Source organism: Nyctibius grandis, chromosome 5 (genome assembly GCF_013368605.1).
Source record: "Nyctibius grandis isolate bNycGra1 chromosome 5, bNycGra1.pri, whole genome shotgun sequence".
Classification (NCBI taxonomy): domain Eukaryota; kingdom Metazoa; phylum Chordata; class Aves; order Nyctibiiformes; family Nyctibiidae; genus Nyctibius; species Nyctibius grandis.
The window spans coordinates 78,095,183-78,108,094 of NC_090662.1; the positions used below are offsets into that span (position 1 = coordinate 78,095,183).

General features: G+C 34.2%; 1 protein-coding gene across 1 annotated transcript in view; it reads right to left on the reverse strand.

The window, feature by feature from the left end:
* CCDC91 (coiled-coil domain containing 91) overlaps window positions 1–12,912 on the reverse strand; it is a 160,425-nt gene that overhangs the window by 25,432 nt on the left and 122,081 nt on the right.

Consider the following 12,912-nt stretch of genomic DNA (forward strand, 5'->3'; position numbering starts at 1 on the left):
ATTAAATGCTTTGAAATATGACTTTGTTGCATTACATTGAACTTTGTGTTCCCCAAACATGACATTGAATTCAGCCAAAAAAGATACAGCTTTATTGCTTTTCTTTTAAAGTGAGAAGAACGGGAAAAAGTTAAAAGAAAAATACTCAAGGTGACACCACAGTTTAAAAACTGGGAAACTGGTTTGTTAAAATGTGTTGCTGGTAACATTTAGGGTTTGGACTCTCATTAGTGTGGCCCCAGGGAAAATATAAACACTCTTTCTGAAATTAAATCTCGAGTTTGCCCACCGCAGTCTTGTTTTCAGCTTTGGCTGCTGGCACTTCAGCCTGCAATTGAGGCCTTGCATCAAATGCCAAGCCAAACATTCAGGAACAAGAATGGTAATGACACCCTATTTTGTTCTAAGTCATATTAAAATATAGCAAGTATTTAAAAAAAAAATCACTCATTTGAGATTAATAACTTAAGAGAAAATGATTTTCATAACCTCTCCCACTTGCACTTGCCTTCAAATAATAAATCTGCAGAAGAAAGAAATCAAGCACACTTGCAAAACAGTAACACGTATCAAAATTCTGATAATAACTGGCTAACACTAAAGGGCATAAGTTTTACCTACAGGAGTTCAAAAATAAATTCTATGGTTTTGATGGATCAATAAAGGAAAGTCATAATCTGTAACACAAGTTTTTCAAGAAGGATCCTTCCTATTCACAGTGATAAGACATACCAGTATCATAACTCTGTTACTGAAACATTTCATATCAGCATCTGTCTAAATTCTCTCCCTCATTCCCACCTTCTTTTCCTAAATATGCTGCATTCAAGGTGACAGCATACTGCTCCAGCTATTAGTTTTTCCCTCTCTCTCTTCTGAGACTCTAGCAGTAGCCTTCTGTAATCCCACACTGTAGATGGATTGAGTGTGCCAGATAAAATGTAAGATATATCCTCTGTCCCAGGTAAGGAACTGGGGTCTCTTGCCCAAGAAGGGAATGGTCAGCCCTGCCTATCCTACCCCCAGCTTCTGTAATGTCACATGATACATAGATACTATCAGCTGTATGGGAAAAATTACTGTCTGGATCTACGTGGGATGTATGGAGCATCTTATATAACACTGCTCTAATACACTCCTCCCAGATGGGAATGTGAGTTGCAAATTAATCTGACTCAAAGAGTAGACTGTAACTGTGACTCAAAGCAGTGATTAAAGATAGCTTACCTGCCACAGAGGAAAAGGAAAACTTGAAGAATGTGAAGTTACTGATTTACCAAGGAGAGAGAGCAAAGGGTGTGCCAGGACTTCTAACAGGACCCATTAGGAAATGTTCCACTGCTAATGCACAGTGGTCACTTGAAGAATATGAGATTATGATATACTCTAGACTTCTACCCAATACATGGAGTGAATTCCAAGCTTTTTTTTTGTCTTTATTTTGAACAGTAATCATTAAAATCGGCTATACAATATGAATGACCGAGTGTGACCAAATAGGTGCCAATTCATGGCCTAACCTACATCACTGTGTAGAAACCTCCAACTTTTACTTGCAGACTTCCTGGATTTTGGTATCAAAGCATTGGATAAGCAGATGCTGTGAGCTTGTCATGTCTTTCCTGAAGTAAATAATTGGAAAGAAGGCAGAGTGCTAGAGTCTTAACACTGTTCTAAGCTATAGCTGAAAAGGGTTGGCAGCAAACACTTTTTAACCATGCAAGTACATCAGTACTCAACATGAACCACATCAGCACTCTTCTTGGAACCTTAAAGTAAGCAATATATTTTAAAAATCTGCAGATAAGTGTACAGTCTAGTTACTGACATTACTGTAGTACTTTATGGTAAAAGTTATTTTCTGTTCAATCCAAGACATTAGTAGGCTATTTTAGAGGCCTTTCAAAGCACATCATTTCACATTCACATGCAGTACATTTCTGAAAGGCAAGTAAAGGGTTTCTTCTTTTACATCCATTCATTGTCGTGCCAGTCAGTGGTATAAATATATACTTTATTAGAAAAAGTGAATAATTTTGCAAGTCTACTTAAGAGTAAAAAAAAAAGAAACGATGACTGGATGAGCACAGTTGAGAAGTTTAGGCAATATAAATAAAGTAAAAGAAGTAATTTATAAACTAAACATGATTATCACCTCAAGAAGCTGAGCTCTTACAGTGTAATTATCACAGATTTAAAGCTACATTAGGATTGAAGTTTCAAGAGGAGACTTTGCTGAGTTGCAATGGTTACTGCCAACAGATGTATCACAAAAGCAGATACATCATTCATGCATAGAAGCACAGAGAGGAAAGCAAAGGTGCAGTCAATGAGAGAAGGTCAAGAAATTCTCAGCCAAGTAAAGCTGAGAGATGTTACCTATATAATAAATGTCTAGAAGGCAACCTATTTAATAATTTCAGGAAAGACAAAATATAAATAAGCAATAGCTGAACTTTATGTCAACTCTTAGTTGGATAGAAAGCCAAAATTCTATAAAAATTGCTTTAATTGCAATGTGCTACAATTACGATAATAAGCTTGAAGACTGATGTATGGGTAAGATGAAAATGGTTCCAGCCTTGTGACATTTCCTCAGTGGCAGAAACACCAATTACACACATAGATTTTTCTACAGCAGAAAATTAAAAATAATTAACAGAAATAGTGAGAAAAAAACACAGACTTTTATCTGTCTGATAATAGGAGCCAATAAGCCATTGTCACTTTCTATTAAAGTAATGTTTGGAGGTGTTTTCTGGTAATAATATTGTTTTCAAATTACTTTTTCTAATCACAGGCAGTTTCAGCTACCAAACAGACATCTTATTTCTCTTCTACTGTGCTGATTTTCCCCATTAATTTGATCTAATTCTTAATATTAAAAAGGTTATAAACTACAAGGTCCGTATGAAGACTATATAACCTATATGCTAACTAAGGCATTTTTGCCAATATTGTAAAGAACTAAAATACTATTTCAACTGCAGCACTAAAACATGTAAAAGGAGAACATTTAGTCCAATTTGTTTAAGAAAAACTTCATTGACCATTTTCTGTGATAATTTTGATGGATGAATAACAGAGCAACTACGTAGAGGTATACATACCTTCATATATGGCCAGCCTTTAGGAGTGAATTACAAACAGTCCCTCAGACAATTTAAACAACCCAAAGGAATTTGCTGCCTCTCCTCAACAGGGTGGATAAGTCTAATTAAACTGAACATTTACCCTGAACTTCAAGGATTCTTTTGCAGTCTTTACCTTGAATAACTGAATGCAAGATATTAGTTCTCATCACAAAATCTCCTCTTAAAATATTAAAGAATGATAGATTATTTTTTTAACTGATGAATGTTATTTCAAAAAACAGCTTAGTCCTTAGAAGATTCCCTAAGAAACTGGCCTGCGCCAGTATTAGTAAAATGTGCTGATAAGGAAGACTCACTCTCCCCCAGGGAGTACGAACTGAGCTAGGAGGTTAAGAAGATCTGAAAATCTAATTTACAAATGGAGAACATGTGAACATTTATACTTAATGTCTCTAAAGATTATTTTGAGAGTGATTTTTATGTAAGGTATCATTTGCTTAGTATCAGGAGAAATCCAGCAGTTCTTTTCAGTTTTAAGTCCTTTCATTTCCTTTTTCCATTTCTATTATTTCACTTTACTAATAAAAGTGAATTAGCATTGATTAATTCTTTGGTCCTGAATCTAAACAAAGCTAAAAATTCAAAATCAGAATTGAAAATATTTTTAATAACTTGTTTCATAGCAAAAAGGAACCCCAAAGATATGCAAATTTTACATAATAAAAGCACAAAAATATTCACTGCCCTGCTTTGTTGGACAAGTTCACAATTGTTAATTAAAACCCAGATACAGTAACCCCAACCCACAGAGTGTTACTTTTTGCAACAGAAGTCAAAGGCATAAACCTAAAACAAAATTATGTTTGATATAACCATGACAATATCTGGCCATTCATATTTAAGAGACTTTATGTGTTCTTAGCACATCACTACCCTTAATAGCCCACACTTTTCTTAATTGACTGATGATTCAGGATACCAACCAACATCACCTTTAAAAAAAGGCCTGATTTTGTTTTGTTAACTGAACATTCAACAAAGTTAAATGTTTCAGTTTCTGAAGTCAGGAACTGAAACCTCTAATGGAAATCTTGGTCTGAACACTAAATACATGGTAACCTTTCTGCATGTAATGTTTGTCCTAATCCATTTCTATCATTTTTATTGCTCTTAGCCTGTTTCCTTTACTGCTTTTGTAAAGAAACCCTGTTCCTTCTTGTTCACTCTCCTTTCTGCACTGTTAGACGATTTTATTTATTGCGGAAATTTTGTGTGTTAAGCAGTAAAAATAAGACTTGTAGTTCCAGACACATTATTAATAGAATCACCTGCCTATAATAACCTTACTCAGACTTTAGAACAGTTACATGATGTTGACACTACACGTGGAGAATCATTAATAAAAACACATAATTAATCCTTGGCTTTAGACTTTTTTTTTAATTGAATACTTCCGTTTTGTTTTGAAAATATTAGATACTTCTCAGTAGTAGACTCCTCTAGAACTCCAGGTCTTTTAAATTTTCTCTTATCTACAAGCAATAAAAACAATTATGTGTGGTGCCAGCAAACACTAAGTATTGAACACAAACTACTATTACACTCTCTTTTATAAGCATATGACTCATATAATAGCCAGGTGATGGGAGTTGAGGAGGCACATAGCTTTGCAGACTGTCCAGCCACCCATGCATTTGTGATTCGAAAGAACAACATAAAGATTTTCTCTGTGAACACTGCAAAGAAAATACTTCACACATTAGGAAAAAATGTACATAGATTACAAAGGCTATAGCGATTGGAACATAGATCGTCTTCCACATTCTGTATTGGTAAAGGTGCTTTCAAGATAGATTTTATAGGCTTTGTAGCTGATCTACAAAATCAAAGGTAAAAAAAAATCAGTTCTAGAAGTGTATTCATGATAAACCAAATCTGTATGACTATACATAATTATGAAATGTAACACATGGAACTTCAAAAAAACTGAAATCTGAAATGGGATTTCATACCATAACAAACCCAAAAAACAATGTACCAGATAGAAGACTACTCAAAAGGCCAGAAAGAAGGTCTAGCTGTTTTCTTCAGATAAAATAAACCTGCCAAATACACTCCACAAATCAAGTACATTATTAAAAATAACTCTGATAACAAGAATGGCTATGGAGGAAATTAACAGTGTTAATCTGACTTACTCATAGATATTTCCTGCTGTCTTGGGTATAACTTGATCACTATTTTTCTTCCCTTAAAAAGCATTGCGACTACAATTCATCTGTGCACAGAATGAAATGCACAATTCCCCCTCCAAATGTTAAATACTTGTTTTTTTTTCCAGAATAATCCCACTGAAACTGGGCAAACTATGACTTATACTTTAAGATACAGCCCAAGCTGAGCTGACCCTCTATATTTATTAGGTGTTATTCTTTATTAGTGTGTTATTAGGGTAAACTGTAGTATTTTTTGTAGTATTTTTGTAGTAGTTTGTTGGGTTTTTTTTTTCAGAAAAGAGCAAAAATATTTCCAGTTCTTCTAGTTACATGGTAAATAGCTAAGCTGACTGTCCCAACACATACCAAGCCCCTAATACAGGTAGCCTCCCACACATCCCGCTGGCTGGACAAATCTGCACAGAAAGCACCTGGTCAGGGAAGAAGAAAATGAACCTGGAATTCTAGTTTCCAAAAGTAATTGTATTATTATTACCAAACTAAAGGAATAATTTCTCTATACAAAGCCAGAAGAGTAACTTGCCAGCTTTTTCTTCACCTTACAGTAAGACAGACATAGCTTATACCAGCCTGCCAGTTATTCTTAAATATAAATAAAATACTGTTGTTGAAATAGGTCCTTAGTTTCCATAATATCGGAAAAAGTGATCTACGAAAATCTAAACCCAAAAAATATCCCATTTGGATATTCGCAATTCTGAAGTGTGCACTTATATTTTGGTAAATATTACTCAGAGAAACGCAATGTTTAGTTATGCTTTCTTCTAAAGGTTATGAGGCACAGCTGCACAAATCATATGGGAACACACAGTAGTACAGTGAATTTCATTACAATTGTTATATCTTTTCTCCCAGCTTCTGTCCCTTAAATCGGGATGGGAGTGCATTTGTGACAAGTGCCTGTGTCTTTCAGGGAAATGTGAACTGCATAAAAACAAGTCTGTCATTTGAATGATTACTCAAGTCCTCACACATAAGCTTTCCCCTGTAGACCAAAATATGCCCTTTAAAGTCAATGAGAGCTGTGTACAATGTAGCATACAAAATGTTACTGCTCAAGATAACTAGTTTTGTTGTCAGAAAACAAGCAGTAAATTTTCCTGAAGGAACCTGAATGTCAATGTAAACAGGAAAAATTAAAATTCGCTTGCTGGCTGGCTATGTGGGTAGGAGTTCAGGAACTACAAATACAAAAAATACTTACTCTAAGTACTTATTTCATGAAGTAAACCTTTATAATTTAGAAAACTTCTTTAAATAACTTATTCAGTACAAGATTTATTGGGTAGAAAACTTTTTGTCTTGTGGCTTACTTTCTCCTATGCATGCCAACTACAAGAATTCATTTTTTTCTCTGCATAGCTAATGGTCACAAAATTTAAAATTACATAAATAATAGGCACAATAATTGAGTACTGCATTTTTGTCTGTTATAAGCAAAAGTAGTTTACTGCAAACTGTAACATATTGAATTAATATTTTTTGAAGCAGTCAACAGCAGTGAATAAAGTAAATTACTGAACTATGAGATTTATAAACAACTTTCAATGTGTAGCACTGACAAAAAAAAATACTGGAATTGGACAACAGAATACCTTTGTAGACCTCCATTCCACAAAACTTCCTAACAATTGTGCAATTTTAAGAGTTAACAATGCCTAGTTTTTAACAAAAGGCAAACGACATTTGCAGATTATGTAGAAGAAACCTGAACACTGTCCAAGTTTTAAAAAAAATATGAAGCAGAGTAAATAATTTCCTGACCTTTCTAACAACAAATAATTGGAAACAGATCTTAGTTTGAAGTACAGTACTGACCAATTAACTGCTTTGATCATTAGAATTTTTATAAGACACATGGAAATATTTTGGTTTTTACTTTTATTGACTTCAGCCTTTCTCAGTTTCTGGACAATTTGCAAGGACACCATCAACATGAAAAATCACATTTCTGTCTGAAAGTTTCATATCTACTTGTAAGTAACCCTTAAGGTGACTAAAAATGAAACGCATTTGTAAAAGCAACTCAAAACACTATGCTATTTCTCTCAGTTTGCCTACTTTTCACTTACTGAACATGAGTGAAGGAACAACAGGAGACTGGAAGGTGAATTGTCTTACTTTCCTCAGTTCAGTGTGAGTCAATAGAGTGGCTAACTGCTGCACAATATATAAGCTAAATTCTTCTTTTCCAGCTCTGCTTCTTAACTGATGAGGGCAGGTATTTCAGAGGCTGTGAGACCTTACTTACTCTGAGGTAGCCACTGGCAGAGAGGCAGGCATACACAAAACAGGTAGGAAGCAAGTATGACGATGATATTCTTGAACCTTCTCATGCAATAGGGAGTTGTAAATAGGAGGAACTAAAACTCAGCCTGAACTGTCTGGGTAGCACTCTAGTGTGTATAGATGTCTCCTCTGACAGACACACACATACTTGCTTAAGTTAGTATTACACAGAAACTTGAAACTGCTAACACTTAAATGATCTGATGTCCTGAGTTAGGTGCCCAGAAGAGCAGATCCTTTGAGTGATTGCTCTCCAGGGGGAAGATATCCTTTGGGAGCATAAACATCCTTTGAGTCCATCTCTTGCTGTCATAAAAAAAGAATTTTACTGCTTTTACTTTTTTTCCTTGTTCTTTCTAAGGAAAGCTCAATGCAGCACTGTATATTTTCCTCCAAGTAAGGCTGCCTCCTGTGCAACTTTCCCATCTCAAAAAGGAACCGTATTTTTTCAGTTGTGGCACTAAGCTTATAATGAGAGTAATTTTGAAAATGGCTGCTGGGAGGTACTTTTTACCCTAAAAAAATCCTCATTATTTTCTACCAAAAAAAACTGGCGTAACACATGATAGCTATATAGCTTGTGGGATCCACAGTATGGGTAGCATGAACAGGGAACCAAACAGGGATAACTACAGCAAGCTCTACTTGCTGCTGCAGCTGCCCACCAAAAACAGAAGACAGCAGTGAGGCTGACAACCTGGAATAATACCAAGTGCATTTATTCATCTAATCTTGCTACGGCTCTGTATCTTCCACTGAAAATATACAGAGTAAAATTACTGAATTCATAGGAACACTTATATTAATCCTCCCAAACACAGGTTCACAGAGTTGGTCAGAGATGCTATCTCCTGTTTCAAAATAGATCTAATTTACATTGCCTAACAAAATGTATGTTTCACAAAAAAATGTATTCCAGGAAAATACAATATCTAAAACAGGCTGTCAAACTGATAAGCTTTTGACATTGTTATTTGTTTTCTTTCTTACAAATGTTTACAGAAATGCTTTAAAGTAACATTTGACTCTTCTGACCTGGATGATGGGCTGAAGGCATGCATATCACAAGTAGTTTTTACTTTTAAGTACCAGGTTTTAGTTTCATAATTTCATTTTAAAAAATGTCTTAATGAAGTCCATGTATGTATTAGTTCATGACGTGAAAGCATAATGGATTTATTGAGAGCTCGGTTCTTCAACATTCCTGAGACAATTAAACGCAGAAATATTTGGAATTAGACCTTTAGTCATAATTTAATTTTTAGTATCCTACCACTTTCCACAAATCCTTCTTTTTTTTTTTTTTCTTTTCTGGTAGACACAGAAGAGTTGATTGCACATATGCCAAAATAAGAACTCAGATTAGAAATGTCCATATTTAGTACTGAGGCAACAAATTGTACATAAGCCACAGGTCGGTCCTACAAATGTGGTAGCTGCTGCTGCTGCTACTACACTGGTCCTCTTGAGGAAATTGAGAACAACCAAGTGCCTCCTTTTGTACTTCCCCATGATGTAGCACAAAGCCAGTGGATTTGGAAAAAACAAAACAAAACAAAAAAAGAAGATACAGTTGTGTAAATTATTTTACTCTCTATTCACTTTGTTTTTATAACAAGAACACAAGAATAGGCTGTACGCAACATGTCAGTACATGTCAGACTAATGTCCACCTAGCGCAGCACCTGTCTTTACCAGAGGCAAACAGCAAGTACCTATAAAAGAGTGTAACAGGACAAGTATGCACTGACGCAGTTACTACCTTAGCCAGAGCAAAATATGTTTGCATTTAACAGCTCTTGATGGACTTTTCTTGCAATAAATTTGCCTAGTAACCTTTTTTTTTAAAAAAAAAAAGAATCGTTTAGGCTTTTAGCATCTATCACATCTGGTGGCAAGGAGTTCCATGTTATGGGAAGAAGTATATCTTCCTGCTTGTTTTGAAGGTGACATCTTCTAACTGTATTTACTAGACCACTTTGTAATAATTAATGTCATATTTTAAGTATTGTTAAGAGCAGGATTTAATGAATTAATTGTACAAAGCAGTGTTTGAATGCAAACATATGTTTGCATGCAAGCAGAATGAGCTACGTGATCAGAAGACTGTTTTGTATTGACCAAGATTGAAAATAGCAGTTTTGAGGCTTCTGGTAAAATAAGATCATAGGAACCTCTTGGAACAGACATAATACAGCACCTAGCTTAAGAGACAAACACTTCTGAATGTTTATATTTTTCCTTGGTTTTTATAAAGAATACTTTTGCAACATGATAGCTAGACAAAAACCATCATCATGGTGAAGGAAAATTCAACCATGTCCACAAAGCAAGAAAAAAAATGTGTAACTTTTGCTTAAGTGTTTCAACTGCACAAAAGATCAAGTCAAATACAAAGACATGCTCTTATGTACTGCTTCTTCATGAAATATGCAGAAAAGAAAACCATGATGATACTTTTTTTTAACAAGAAATTCCAATAAAATTGAAACTAATGGAAAATACTAACTTGCGTCTTCCAAATGCCAAACATCCGTTTCAGAAAAATCCCCTCTTAAGTATTTAAAACAATGTCTTTCACTTCAGTTGAGAAAAAGTTATAAAAGTACTGAGAGTACCACAAATGTTGGAGTTATGAGCTATCAATACAACAGTAATTTTGATAGTGCATCTTTAAATGTAAAAATCAGTATCAACCAATACTTGCTTTATTAACACTTTATAAAGAAACAGAGACATACTTAGTATTTCCATACTTCAAGAAACAGAAATACCAGCAATCAATTTTCAACCCGTCTTAAAAAAAATAATATTCGAGTTTGAGTGATTTTTTTTCTGTACTGAACCCCTCATGTTTGTGTTTATTCTTCTCTGCAGCAGCCATGTTGATTTAAATGATCCAACAGGTACCAAATTAAAGTGAATTAGAATTTGAACATATTGAATACTAAATACAACTAAACTAAGTTCCTCTTGTGAAAAAAGGAAATAGAACAAATATCCAAAACAAAGATATGTTGCAAATTTGCAAATAATACTAAGTTCCTTAATGCATGGTTGGTATGCTGAAGGCAAGGGAAAGATTAAAAATCATTCACAGTTAACTTAATGCTAAAATGTAATTTAATGAATTTTCTACTAGAACGTTCTCTGAAAAGCAGCTTTGTCCATTACGTTGGGGACTAAAATTGTTGAGGGACTAAATGATAGGGACTAAACAATTGTTGGGGACTAAAATGCATTGAAGGACAGGATCTGTTATTATTTTGAGATTGGCTTCAGTTACATTAAATTTTTAACATTGTTGCCCTAGTGCAAGGTTCAGTGTTTATAAAACTAGTTCTATATGATCTGGCAAAACATTGGTATTTTAAAGATTAATCATGTGCATTTTAAATCTTAACCATAAACAACTAAATATCAGTCAAAGGTTAAAAAATATAGTTGTAGAAAGAAAAAATGTGTGAAGTGACCTACAGAGAAGACTACCTTGCTCCTATTGAAAGATGCTTTTTTAAACGTAAAAGAATGAAAAAAGAATAATGATGTATAAATAGAAATACAAAAATAGAAGGACATTTCAGATGACACGTGGAGAATAAATTTTAATTTACCTTCAATATAAAAAGGGAAAAAAAAATCAAGCAAGATCTGTTCTCAAGTCAACTGAACTGAGGTGAAACTAAGCATGTGATTGACAGATACTAAATGCAACACATCTTCATGATCTTACTTGTACTTATTTCAACCTTTAGTCTCTTAAGACAGCAGATCTAGTAGATCTATATACCCGTTCTAATCAGTCAAATTTCTCTCAAGCAAATTTTCCTACAAAATTTAGATACTGGAACAGAAAATTCTAGGCTAAATATAGTTTTTTCAATAGTCTTCCAGTGTTTTGGAAGCAGGAAGAATATAAGTTCCATCACTCGAAGGAAAAAAACCATCACCGAATCTCAGCCAGGAAAGCGAGGCATTTTCCTGAGTTCTTTCTAGAAATTCCTTCCCACAAGCTGCTACTTTTTAGTATGAAGTATATTTATATATTTATTACTGACAGGTGCATGGGCTTTGACCAAGGTCCATTTACTCTGCCTCTTATGTAATCACATAAAAGCTGTTATGCCAAATGATTTGGAGTTAAAAACATCTTCTACTTTCAACTTAAATATAGAGAGACTTTATAAATCTTACGCCAGAAAAAGCTAACTGTCCTTACATACGATTTTTTTTTAAATGAATGGAAATATGTGTCAATTGATCAATATGGGAAAACCATTGACTGAAATATTTTGATATTCGAGAACTCTATGGAATGAATGGAAATGATGCTACTACTAGATAAACCAAAGAAGATTTTGTTTCTTTGAAAATATTTCTATTGTTTCATTGATTTGTGAAAACTTCACATGGACAAGACAGACTAACAGTAGTCAGACAATGCAATAACGGCAATGAGCTCCAACTGTGTGTAAGTGGAAAGAAAACATAAGAAAGTCTCCATTCCTGACCCAAATGGAAATCTAAAAAATTAAGAACAGATGAGTTGCTATTGAAGTGCCTGCAGGAAATTACTGTCAATTCAAAATGGTGTGATCTAGCTGTCAATAGTAAGGAGTCTTGCATTAGGTGGACTAGATGATCTGCACTAGTGGTCCTATTGACCAATTTATTTATGATACAAGCTATTTTAATAGTAGACTTATATTCACTTTCCACACAGCTTATCCTTTGTAAGTGACCAACTTCAGATATAAACAAGCTCAAACTTCCTTATGGCTTGTGTTTTCCCCCCAACATCTGTTTAAATGTCTTTGACAATAAGACCCATACTGCTAAATGTAAACTTCTCCATGCACAGTGTAATGGAAGACAGCTCATCCAATACTAATCTTAACTAGGAGTAGAGTGAAACTTCTGAATTTAAATCCCATTTCTCATAATACTATTCAGCTCATAAAAGCAGGGAACAGAAGAGGCCAAACACATTATTTCTACTTCCTTCTCTGGACAACATTACCAATTAGATTCAAGCTTAGTGACTTTGTTTATTGAGAATACTGAAATAACTGAATTCAATCTTGGGCTTCTACCGCCATATGAAAGAGGTTTCTTTAATTATTTTTTTGTTTTTATTTTTATAAAGAGCCTCAAAGGGGAGAAGTGTGTTAATTTTTTCTCCTTCTACTGAAAGCAAATCAAACTGTCTTTTAAGTTACATTTTACTGTTTATACACAAGCATTAAACTGCAATTCATAGCATTAACAGAATACTCAAAGCCAAGTTTCAG